Source organism: Salvelinus fontinalis, chromosome 40, assembly GCF_029448725.1.
Source record: "Salvelinus fontinalis isolate EN_2023a chromosome 40, ASM2944872v1, whole genome shotgun sequence".
Taxonomy (NCBI): domain Eukaryota; kingdom Metazoa; phylum Chordata; class Actinopteri; order Salmoniformes; family Salmonidae; genus Salvelinus; species Salvelinus fontinalis.
In genome coordinates this window covers 25,349,404-25,362,481 of record NC_074704.1, presented here as the reverse complement: position 1 = coordinate 25,362,481, position 13,078 = coordinate 25,349,404, and positions in this window count along the sequence as shown.

Below are 13,078 nucleotides of genomic sequence, written 5' to 3'. Positions count from 1 at the left end.
TGTCATGCCGATCACCATGCCTGCTGTGAGGCCCAACATGGAAGTACCCAATACGTTGCCTTACCCAGCCCAAACTATTCAGGGCTCAGCTGAGCCGATGGAACGTATCCTTGCAATGCTGGAGCGTGTGCTGGAGCAGAGGCCACAACAGTCTGACCATAGGTTCCAGAAAGGGAATAGGAGCAAAGTGAAGTCTAATGGGCCATGTAACGTGTGCGGGGATGCTGGACATGATACTTACTTTCACTGCAGGGCCAATCACCTCTGCTTTCTTTGTCATGTAGCTGGCCACGCACGCTCTCAGTGCCCCAAGGCCGCAGCTCTGAGCACAGCTGGTGGAGTCCCTACAGTAACCACTGGTCAGCTCCCGGAAAACTAGTAGGCCTGCATGTAGAAGGGGAGAGTGTTGGGCCTTTTGTAGAGTCCCCATCGGTGAGAGCTGTTGATTTGGAGTCTGTATATAAAAGTGTTTGTGACAAAATGGAGACTGAGAAGAGTATCATAATGCAGAACACACAGAGGCTTTCCGCACATGATGATTTATTTTATGCCAAGGTGTTAATAGGAGGAGAAGTGGAAGTGAGAGCTATGCTTGACAGTGGATCCATGGCTTGTACCTTGAGCTCTAGGGTCTTACCTGAACTGTTGCGTGCAGGAGTGTTGAAAAGTCCATCATTGAGTCCTACAGAGGTAGTCTTGGTTGGTTGTGGTGGGTTGAAGACGAGGCCTTTGGGAGTATGTGAGCTGGAGATGGAGGTGTACGGATGTAGAGTTGCCGTGCCTACACTGGTGGTTGAAGGCCAGAGTGATGACCTCATCTTGGGCAGCAATCTCCTAAAGCACTTGATTCGCCACCTGAAGACGGATGGAGATCTCTGGAAGAGGGTTTATACTCCTGTGTGTGACGGGGGTGAGGAGAGCAAGCTAATCAATATGATGGCTAATGTGGAGAGATGGAGAGACAGTGAAGTACCTGACAAAGTTGGAACTGTGAGACTAAAAGGGGCGGTGACTCTAGAGCCTATGCAGGAGCACTTAGTCTGGGGCAGACTACGAAACACTCAGAATCTATCAGCGGGCAGTGCTGTTCTCATTGAGCCCAGCAGTTCAAGGTCAACACCAAGGTCAATACTGGTAGGGAGGACAGTAGCTCTATTGCGGGGGGATGGGTGGCTCCCTGTTAGAGTGATAAACCCTTCTCAGAAGACAGTGACTTTGAGACGAAACGCCACTCTAGCCGATGTCTTTCCTTGCATGGCTCTAGAGGACTTTGACTGTTCGTGTGTGAATGATGATTCATCAGCAGCTTTGCAGCAGCAAGTGCAGAGAACGGCTGATATACTCACTGACTGCCAAGATGACTTGACACTGACTGATGACGGTTCCAGCCAACTTCACGATACTGACGGACCTGACAGTTCAAGCGAACCTGAGGTCTTACGTGACTTAGGTTTGACTGATATTGATGTCAACTCCTGTCAAGCGTCTCCTGCTGGTAAGAAGAAACTCATCCAGCTCATAGCTGAGTACCAGTCTATTTTTTCCAGGCACAAGTTGGATTGTGGAAAAGCTTCCGGATGTCTTCACCGCATTCAACTGAGTGATGAGAAACCCTTTCGGATGCCCTACCGACGCCTTTCACCAAATCATTATGAGAAACTCAAACAAGCATTGAATGAGATGGAAGAACGTGAAATCATAAGGAAGTCTAGTAGTGAGTTCGCCTCTCCCCTTGTCCTTGTATGGAAGAAGTCTGGAGACCTGAGACTCTGTACTGATTTTCATTTGCTCAATGCTCGCACCATCAAAGACGCCCACCCACTCCCTCACCAGGCTGACGCACTGGCTGCTTTAGGTGGAAATGCCTTTTTCTCGACAATGGACCTTACCTCTGGCTACTACAATGTGGAAGTGCATGAGGATGACCGGAGATTCACAGCTTTTACGTCGCCATTTGGATTGTACGAATACAATCGTATGCCACAGGGGTTATGTAATAGTCCTGCAACCTTTATGAGGATGATGCTAAACATCTTTGGAGATCAGAACTTTCTTAGCCTGCTGTGTTACCTTGACGATGTCTTGGTCTATGCGCCCACTGAAGATCTGGCTTTACAGCGCCTGGAAATGGTTTTTGAGCGTCTCAAGGCTCACAACCTGAAGTTGGCGCCAAAAAAGTGTAACTTTCTGCAGAGGTCTGTGAAGTTTCTGGGGCATATCATTAGTGCGGATGGTGTAGCTACAGACCCTGAGAAGGTGAGGGCCATTACAGGAGTAACAGAAGCTGATCTAATGGAAGATGGCACTGACATTCCATCTCAGAAGAAATTGAGGTCATTCCTTGGGATGGTGGTGTATTATCAACAGTTCATTGAAGGTTGCTCGACCATTGCAAAGCCTCTCTTTGGATTGACTACTGGACACAAGGCTCCACGCTGGAAAAAGAAGCGACGCTCACCTGTCAGGAAGTTGACGGCTGCCGACTGGACAACAGAATGCAGACAGGCCTTATTCCAGCTAAAGCAAGCCTTACTGGACCAGGTTTTGTTGGCCCACCCCAACTTCGAAAAACCCTTTCTGCTCTCGGTGGATGCGTCCAGCAATGGCTTAGGTGCTGTGCTGTCCCAGGTGCAGGAACAGGGAGCTACAGCGAGACCTATAGCCTTCGCGAGCAAGTCCCTCAGTTATGCGCAGTCGAGGTATCCTGCACACAGGCTCGAGTTCTTTGCCATGAAATGGGCTATCTGTGACAAGTTCCAGCACTGGCTACGGGGACAGCAGTTCACGGTATGGACAGATAATAATCCCTTGACATACATTCTGACCAAAGCAAAGCTTGATGCTTGTGAACAGAGATGGGTCGCCAAGCTGGCACCGTACGAGTTTGACATCAAGTACATCCCTGGAAAAATAAATGTTGTTGCAGATGCTTTGAGCAGAGAGCCCTTCGTACGACCCAGTGCACTCCATCGGCTGACAAGGGTCCCGTACGAGACCTTACTAGCTGAAGCCGACGCTGTGCGCACAGACAGAGTGCAAGATGTGTTTCGCTGGTCCAGCCACCCCTTTGACAAAGCCTCTGACTCCAACGAAGTGGTCATTAGCTGTCAGGCTACTGTTGACCCATCTGGTGCTTTATCAAGGCATGAAGTTGCAGCTGTTCTTCATTCACACAGGTGCTGGGGGGATGAAGTGGGCTCACATGCACTGCTGTTGCCACAGCTTCCACAGGCTGTTATGCCATCAGAGCAGACCGATGTCGATGTTCTGCCACACGACCGACTGATGAGTAAGCAGCGTGATGACAACGTGATCAGCAGAGTGATCTTCTTTGTGGAGAGGGGGAGAAGACCATCCCGGAGAGAGCGTTCCCATGAGACTGTTGAGGTTTTGTGTCTTCTCAGAAGTTGGGACAAGTTGACCATGAAGATGGGTGTACTGTATCGTGTTAAGGAATGTGGTTACAAAGAGGAAAACGTATCTGTATGTGGTTCCAGCCTCCATGAAAGCAATGGTGTTGAAGGGTGTCCATGATGAAGCTGGTCACCAGGGCCAACAGAGAACAGTCTACCTGACAAGACAGAGGTTCTTCTGGCATGGCCTGGAGAGGGAGGTAAAAGCATATGTGAAGTGCTGCAGGAGATGCGTCGTGAGCAAGACTCCTGAACCGGAAGCGAGAGCTCCTCTTGAGAGCATAATAACAACTGAGCCTCTTGAACTAGTGTGCATAGACTTCTGGTCTGCAGAAGATTCTTCAAACAAGTCCTTGGATGTGCTCGTTGTTACTGACCACTTTACCAAATTGGCTCATGCCTTCTTGTGTCCGAACCAGTCTGCTAAGTCAGTAGCTCATCAGTTGTGGAACAACTATTTCTGTGTCTACGGGATGCCTCGCCGTATACATTCAGACCAGGGAGCCAACTTCGAGAGCGCTTTAATAGCCGAACTGTTGAGTGTTGCAGGTGTTCAGAAGTCTCACACCACGCCGTACCATCCGATGGGGAACGGGTCCTGCGAAAGGATGAATAGGACGTTGGGAAACATGATCCGGGCCCTGCCAACGAGAGCAAAGCACAGATGGCCTCAGGCGCTGAAGTCCCTCACGTTTGCGTACAATTGTACAATCCACGAGACCACAGGCTTTGCCCCTTTCCTGCTAATGTTTGGGAGGACGCCAAGACTGCCTGTTGACATAGTCTTTGGCTCTGTCATAGAGAACCCAGAAGTTGTCGACTATGACCAGTTTGTTCAGTCTTTGAGGAGAGATCTGAAAGAAGCCATGAATACAGCACAGGCATCTGCAGCGAAGCAGTTGAAGAGGCATGCTGACCTTTATGACAGAAGAGTCAGAGGAGCACCAGTGGAGATTGGTGATCGAGTGTTGCTGGCTAACAAGGTGGAGCGGGGAAAGCGGAAGCTCGCTGACCGTTGGGAGGATACTGTCTACCTTGTCACTGGGTTGAATGCTGACAGCCACACTTTTAAGATTCAGAACAGCTCCACTGGACGGGAGAAGACGGTACATCGCAACCTGATAATGCCAGTCAACTTCCTTCCTCTTCCCCATGCTGCCGTTGATGAGGGAACAGACATGTCTGGTTTAACAGAGTCTGAGGGCATGAATGACAGCCTTATGGTCTCAGCTGCCATGGACACTGCAGTGGATGATGATGCTGAGTACAGAACGAGAGTGTGGGTGTCAGAATTGCCTTCTGAAGGAACAGGTGACACAAGCCTGGAGGGTGATGTGCGATCCTTGGATGCTCAGGATATTCCACCTTTGGATTCTGTGGAAGATATACTGCAGCTGGAAGTTCTGCCTCGGTCAGAGAGTCTTCAAGAATCTGACCGAGACCGTAACAGTGTAGTGAGTGAGCTAATTGACCAGTCTATTTACGATATCCGTACTGACCTACCAAACTCGGACCATTCCTTACCTGTTCAGTTACAGACGGACTGTGTTGACAGTCCCACTATTGCAACAGTACACAACACTGTTACCCCTTATGCAGTTGAAGGTAGTCAGGGTCGTATTAGGTCAAGGGCAGGAAGACTATTTAAACCAGTGTCAAGACTGATTGAGATTATGAATCAGCAGACAGTTAGCTCTTGAAGGTTTAATATGTGAATAGAGGGTCAATGGTATTGGCATCTTTTATTTGTTTTGCTTTTACATCATTGTGACCATGATTAGAGGTTGCAAGATGGTAATGTGACGGATATGATCAACTCTCTTATGGTAGTTTATTTTATTACTTGGATGTTTTAAAGTCACTGAGTGTACTTAACATGTAACAGGCATGTTTACCTATGAGGGCTAAGGGGATTGATCAACCGCTTTTCACTCTAATTCTCAAGGAGAATAGTCTAATGACTGGAATATTTAGTGACTGATTTAAAGCAGGGTCTGCATCCTTGATATACACAGCTTTACCTTTTAGTTTCTCTATTAGGTAGTATAAAAATATATCAAATTTTTTTTTTTCCTCTGAGTTATTCTGTACATATGTTGAGTGTCTCTGTATCTGGTATGTTTGCACAGTGCCGTTTTGTATTTTTTTATTATTTTTCTTTGCAAGTGGAATTCAGTAGGGGGGAGTGTAACAGGGTTTTATTGGTGATTCCCCTTGCCACTTTATTGTTAAGCCAATGGGTTTTTGGTTTTAGTTTTGTCTTGCCGTCACCTACTCAACATGGCATCTTATTGGCTGGTTTGCGTAGCTTGCTTACGAGGGAGGATGTTTCATTAGAATCGTCCCAGTGAACAAGCACCAAACCAGCGGTAAGTTGTTGGTTGCAAAGCACTGTACATCAAAAGTGATTTTTATACTCCCAAGTGATGATTTAAGTGTACAATTTATATACATTTGTTTGTAAATGTTATTCGAACATCACACATAAGATGCAATGTTTTTTGGAGAATATTGGTTGTGCATTTTGGTTGTAAAGAATTCCCGCCAGTACTAGCTAGCAACTTACTGTGTCTGGTGGGGGGGGTTCATATATTTTGTACAGTGCGTGAGTGCAGAGTTGGATGGTGAGCCGTGCATTGCATGACGTGCAATTTTGTGCTGTTCCTACCAGGTACATTGTTAAAGATATTATATTGTATATTGTAATTGTATTATTATGGTAACTACATGGCCCAGTGAACAAGCACCAAACCAGCGTGCGTGAGTGCAGAGTTGGATGGTGAGCCGTGCATTGCATGACGTGCAATTTTGTGCTGTTCCTACCAGGTACATTGTTAAAGAATAAATCTCCATGACTGGTGCTACACGTTGGAATTCGTGTCGAGGATTGATTGTACACAACGCAAGAAGAGTACTGTTACATATAGGCTGCAAGTACATTGAAAAAACGACATCTTCTCAACGTTCACTTCAACTAAAACCGAACATATATTGGACATCGGTCGTAGTCTTCTTCTCAACGTCTTTTCAATGACATTTTGCTAGGTGGGATAGCCCAATGTCAAAACAAACTTTTAATGTGTCCAAATCAATTACCAATATGCACAAACAGTTTGTGATAAATTGAGCTATATAAACACAAACATCTGCCACAATAATACATATGACTTGTATTTTTTAAACAAGCATCTTACGTACTGCACAAGAACCAGAAACGCTGTTGCTTTGGCATGTAGCAATAAATCTGTGAAATCAACTAGGGGGGAAAATCAGGTTGTACCTAACACAACTAAAAAAACACATGGAAATGGGAGATATCTTTCACCGCACTGGTTAGAGGACAATCTGCAGAAGACAGTCAGCTACATTTGGGAGTGATGCATTTAAATTTAGGGGTCGCTAAACAAATAAGCGCAACACTTATTTGTCATCACTCATTGATATCATGTTGAAATCAATTGTGCCGAGAGGAGGGAGATGAGGTTGCACGTCCTGTTAAAACTAATAGCTCAAAAACCACACGGAATCTGGGAGTAATGTGTACATCCCTGGTTAGAGGACAACTTGTAGAAAACATCGAGCTACATTTTTATTCAAGTGTAACTTGTGATTAAAGTGGGCCACCAACACGGTAAGTGTAAGACAGCACTTTTTTGTTACTCACTTTTTGTTAAATAATACTCTTTCAATTCAGAGCCTGGATTTCCCCCCGAGGCTAATATCCATATCATGTTGAAATCAATAGAACAGGGGGAAACGTTTAGGGTTCTACATTGTGACATCATTAAAATACTCCTACTACAATGTTAAAACATTCTACATTGTGACATCATTTCATTGATATCATGAAACAACTCCTTCATGCATGTATTTTCTGATGTGTAATCAGAGAACATTTATCATAGTATCTCTTGTCACATTGAGAACAGCTAAAAGATTTCTCTCCTGTGTGTGTTCTGTAGTGTAGAGTCAGTTTGCTAGATGTAGTAAAACTCTTCCCACATTCATCACAGCTAAAAGATTTCTCTCCTGTGTGTGTTCTTTGGTGTGATATCAGGCTGGTTGACTGAGTAAAACTCTTCCCACATTGAATACAGCTATATGGTTTCTCTCCTGTATGTAAATCAAATCAAATCAAATCAAATAAAATTTTATTAGTCACATACACATGGTTAGCAGATGTTAATGCGAGTGTAGCGAAATGCTTGTGCTTCTAGTTCCGACAATGCAGTAATAACCAACAAGTAATCTAACCTAACAATTCCACAACTACTACCTTATACACACACACAAGTGTAAAGGGATAAAGAATATGTACATAAAGATATATGAATGAGTGGTGGTACAGAACGGCATGGCAAGATGCAGTAGATGGTATAGAGTACGGTATATACATATGAGATGAGTACTGTAGGGTATGTAAACATAAAGTGGCATAGTTTAAAGTGGCTAGTGGTACATGTATTACATAAGATGGCAAGATGCAGTAGATGATATAGAGTACAGTATATACATATGAGATGGGTAATGTAGGGTATGTAAACATTATATTAAGTGGCATTGTTTAAAGTGGCTAGTGGTACATTTTTTACATAATTTCCATCAATTCCCATTTTTAAAGTGGCTGGAGTTGAGTCAGTATGTTGGCAGCGGCCGCTAAATGTTAGTGGTGGCTGTTTAACAGTCTGATGGCCTTGAGATAGAAGCTGTTTTTCAGTCTCTCGGTCCCTGCTTTGATGCACCTGTACTGACCTCGCCTTCTGGATGATAGCGGGGTGAACAGGCAGTGGCTTGGGTGGTTGTTGTCCTTGATGATCTTTATGGCCTTCCTGTGACATCGGGTGGTGTAGGTGTCCTGGAGGGCAGGTAGTTTGCCCCCGGTGGTGCGTTCTGCAGACCTCACTACCCTCTGGAGAGCCTTACGGTTGTGGGCGGAGCAGTTGCCGTACCAGGCGGTGATACAGCCCGACAGGATGCTCTCGATTGTGCATCTGTAGAAGTTTGTGAGTGCTTTTGGTGACAAGCCGAATTTCTTCAGCCTCCTGAGGTTGAAGAGGCGCTGCTGCGCCTTCTTCACAACGCTGTCTGTGTGGGTGGACCAATTCAATTTGTCCGTGATGTGTACACCGAGGAACTTAAAACTTTCCACCTTCTCCACTACTGACCCGTCGATGTGGATAGGGGGGTGCTCCCTCTGCTGTTTCCTGAAGTCCACAATCATCTCCTTTGTTTTGTTGACGTTGAGTGTGAGGTTATTTTCCTGACACCACACTCCGAGGGCCCTCACCTCCTCCCTGTAGGCCGTCTCGTCGTTGTTGGTAATCAAGCCTACCACTGTAGTGTCATCCGCAAACTTGATGATTGAGTTGGAGGCGTGCATGGCCACGCAGTCGTGGGTGAACAGGGAGTACAGGAGAGGGCTCAGAACGCACCCTTGTGGGGCCCCAGTGTTGAGGATCAGCGGGGTGGAGATGTTGTTACCTACCCTCACCACCTGGGGGCGGCCCGTCAGGAAGTCCAGGACCCAGTTGCACAGGGCGGGGTCGAGACCCAGGGTCTCGAGCTTGATGACGAGTTTGGAGGGTACTATGGTGTTAAATGCTGAGCTGTAATCGATGAACAGCATTCTCACATGGGTATTCCTCTTGTCCAGATGGGTTAGGGCAGTGTGCAGTGTGGTTGCGATTGCGTCGTCTGTGGACCTATTGGGTCGGTAAGCAAATTGGAGTGGGTCTAGGGTGTCCGGTAGGGTGGAGGTGATATGGTCCTTGACTAGTCTCTCAAAGCACTTCATGATGACGGAAGTGAGTGCTACGGGGCGGTAGTCGTTTAGCTCAGTTACCTTAGCTTTCTTGGGAACAGGAACAATGGTGGCCCTCTTGAAGCATGTGGGAACAGCAGACTGGGATAAGGATTGATTGAATATGTCCGTAAACACACCAGCCAGCTGGTCTGCGCATGCTCTGGGAATGCCGTCTGGGCCTGCAGCCTTGCGAGGGTTAACACGTTTAAATGTTTTACTCACCTCGGCTGCAGTGAAGGAGAGCCCGCAGGTTTTGGTAGGGGGCCGTGTCAGTGGCACTGTATTGTCCTCAAAGCGGGCAAAAAAGTTGTTTAGCCTGTCTGGGAGCAAGACATCCTGGTCCGCGACGGGGCTGGTTTTCTTTTTGTAATCCGTGATTGACTGTAGACCCTGCCACATACCTCTTGTGTCTGAGCTGTTGAATTGCGACTCGATTTTGTCTCTGTACTGGGACTTAGCCTGTTTGATTGCCTTGCGGAGAGAATAGCTACACTGTTTGTATTCGGTCATGCTTCCGGTCACCTTGCCCTGGTTAAAAGCAGTGGTTCGTGCTTTCAGTTTCACGCGAATGCTGCCGTCAATCCACGGTTTCTGGTTTGGGAATGTTTTAATCGTTGCTGTGGGTACGACATCGTCAATGCACTTCCTAATGAACTCGCTCACCGAATCAGCATATTCGTCAATATTGTTGTTGGACGCAATGCGGAACATATTCCAATCCGCGTGATCGAAGCAGTCGTGAAGCGTGGATTCAGATTGGTCTGACCAGCGTTGAACAGACCTGAGCGTGGGAGCTTGTTGTTTTAGTTTCTGTTTGTAGGCTGGAATCAACAAAATGGAGTCGTGGTCAGCTTTTCCGAAAGGGGGGCGGGGGAGGGCCTTATATGCGTCGCGGAAATTAGTATAACAATGATCTAGGGTTTTTCCAGCCCTGGTAGCACAATCGATATGCTGATAGAATTTAGGGAGTTTTGTTTTTAGATTAGCCTTGTTAAAATCCCCAGCTACGATGAATGCAGCCTCAGGGTGTGTGGTTTCCAGTTTACAAAGAGTCAGATAAAGTTCGTTCAGGGCCATCGATGTGTCTGCTTGGGGGGGAATATATACGGCTGTGATTATGATTGAAGAGAATTCCCTTGGTAGATAATGCGGTCGAGATTTGATTGTGAGGAGTTCTAGATCAGGTGAACAGAATGACTTGAGTTCCTGTGTGTTGTTATGATGATCACACCACGTCTCGTTAATCATAAGGCATACCCCCCCGCCCCTCTTCTTACCAGAAAGATGTTTGTTTCTGTCGGCGCGATGCATGAAGAAACCAGCTGGCTGCACCGACTCCGTTAGCGTCTCTTGAGTTAGCCATGTTTCCGTGAAGGAGAGCACGTTGCAATCCCTGATGTCTCTCTGGAATGCTACCCGTGCTCGGATTTCATCAACCTTATTGTCAAGAGACTGGACATTGGCGAGTAGTATGCTAGGGAGTGGAGCGCGATGTGCCCGTCTCCGAAGCCTGACCACGAGACCGCCTCGTTTGCCCCTTTTACGGCGTCGCACAGGGTCGCCGGCTGGGATCAGATCCATTGTATTGGGTGGAAGGCAAAACACTGGATCCGTTTCGGGAAAGTCATATTCCTGGTAGGAACGATGATGAGTTGACGTTAATCGTATATTCAGTAGTTCCTCCCGACTGTATGTAATGAAACCTAAGATTACCTGGGGTACCGATGTAAGAAATAACACATAAAAAAGCAAAATACTGCATATTTTCCAAGGAACGCGAAGCGAGGCGGCCATCTCTTTCCGGCGCCGGATGTAGTTCTCTGATGTAAAGTCAGAAGGCCAGATGAAACAAAACTATTCCCACATTGATCACAGCTATAAGGTTTCTCTCCTGTGTGTGTTCTCTGGTGTATCATCAGATTGTTAAATGTAGTAAAACTCTTCCCACAGTCAGAGCAGCGGTGAGTTTTCTTTCCTTTGGATCTCTGCTGGTGTTTCTTGAGGTGTCCTGATCTGCAGAGACTCTTCTCTGCCTCGTCAGCAACATGAGGTTGTTGAGGCTCCCCAGAGGATCCACGATAGTCACTTCTCTCTCCTGTGTGAACAACAAAGTCAGACAGATGTTTAAAGGCCCACAACAGCGGAAATCCCCTGTAAAAGGTTATGCCAAGAGCGTAGCCATGAAGTGCAAGATCGGGAGTGCTACTCAAGGAAACTCACTTTAAGTTCTGTGTCTATTCACTAATTCACCACCGTGGGGGAAAACTCAGGGGAGTGTTCATAGGCTGACAGCAAAAATAGCCTCCATTTCCAGGTTGCTTATGAGTGCATTTCACACTACTTTTGGATTATAATTGTAAGGCTTGTTTGAATCTTAATATATTTGTGTTACTGTCGCAAATCAACTGCTTTATTCATCAACACTTCAACCAGTAAAATGCTCTTTGGCAAGCTTTACCATCAGCCTGACAATAAGGGTTTGTACACTAAGTGTATGCCAATTGGTCCATAACTTCACCTAAAAAATAACATACACCTAGTGTACACGTCCTGGTAATCTGTCTGGCCCTGCGGCCTTGTGAATGTTAACCTGTTTAAAGGTCTTACTCACATTGGCTGTGGAAAGCGTGATAACACAGTCGTCTGGAACAGCTGGTGCTCACATGCATTTTTCAGTGTTATTTGCCTCGAAGCAAGCATAGAAGTACTTTTGCTCGTCTGGTAGAGCGTCGGAGCCGGTGTAGTACGGTTCGATCTTAGTCCCTTATTGACGCTTTGCCTGTTTGATGGTTCGTCGGAGGGCATAGAGGGATTTCTTATAAGCTTCCGGGTTAGAGTCCCGCTCCTTGAAAGCGGCAGCTCTAGCCTTTAGCTCAGTGCGGATGTTGCCTGTAATCCATGGCTTCTGGTTGGGGTATGTAAGTACAGTCACTGTGGGGACGTCATCGATGCACTTGTTGATTAAGCCAATGACTGATGTGGTATACTCCTCAATGCCACCGGAAGAATCCCGGAACATATTCCAGTCTGTGCTAGAAAAACAGTCCATTAGCTTAGCAATGGCTTTTTATTGACCGAGACACTGGTGCTTCCTGATTTCATTTTTACTTGTAAACAGGGATTAGGAAGATAGAATTATGGTCAGATTTGCCAAATGGATGGCGAGGGAGAGCTTTGTACGCGTCTCTGTGTGTGGAGAAAAGGTGGTCTCGAGTTGTTTTCCCTCTGGTTGCACATTTAACATGCTGATAGAAGTGAGATAAAACAGATTTAAGTTTCCAGGCATTAAAGTCCTCGGCCACTAGGAGCGCCGCTTCTGGATGAGCGTTTTCTTGTTTGCTTATGGCCGAATACAGCTCATTGAGAGCTGTCTTCGTGCCAGCATCGGTCTGTGGTGGTATGTAGACAGCTACGAAAAATACAAATAAACTTTCTAGGTAGATAGTGTGGTCTACAGAAGGTTGTATCTCTCTAGGTCATGCCAGTAGGCTACAGTAGATTGTATCTCTCTAGGTCATGCCAATAGGCTACAGTAGGTTGTATCTCTCTAGGTCATGCCAGGAGGCTACAGTAGATTGTATCTCTCTAGGTCATGCCAGTAGGCTACAGTAGGTTGTATCTCTCTAGGTCATGCCAGTAGGCTATAGTAGGTTGTATCTCTCTAGGTCATGCCAGTAGGCTATAGTAGGTTGTATCCAAGTGGAAACAATTATCAACCCAATGTGGAAATTGTAGAATTTGGTCAACAACAAAATGAATGGCTTATTTGCTATGTAAGGTTTACTTGACCTAACAGAAGTTTCGTAATGCTTAAGTTATTATGTGGACACGTGATATACTGACAACTTTGATAAAAACACTA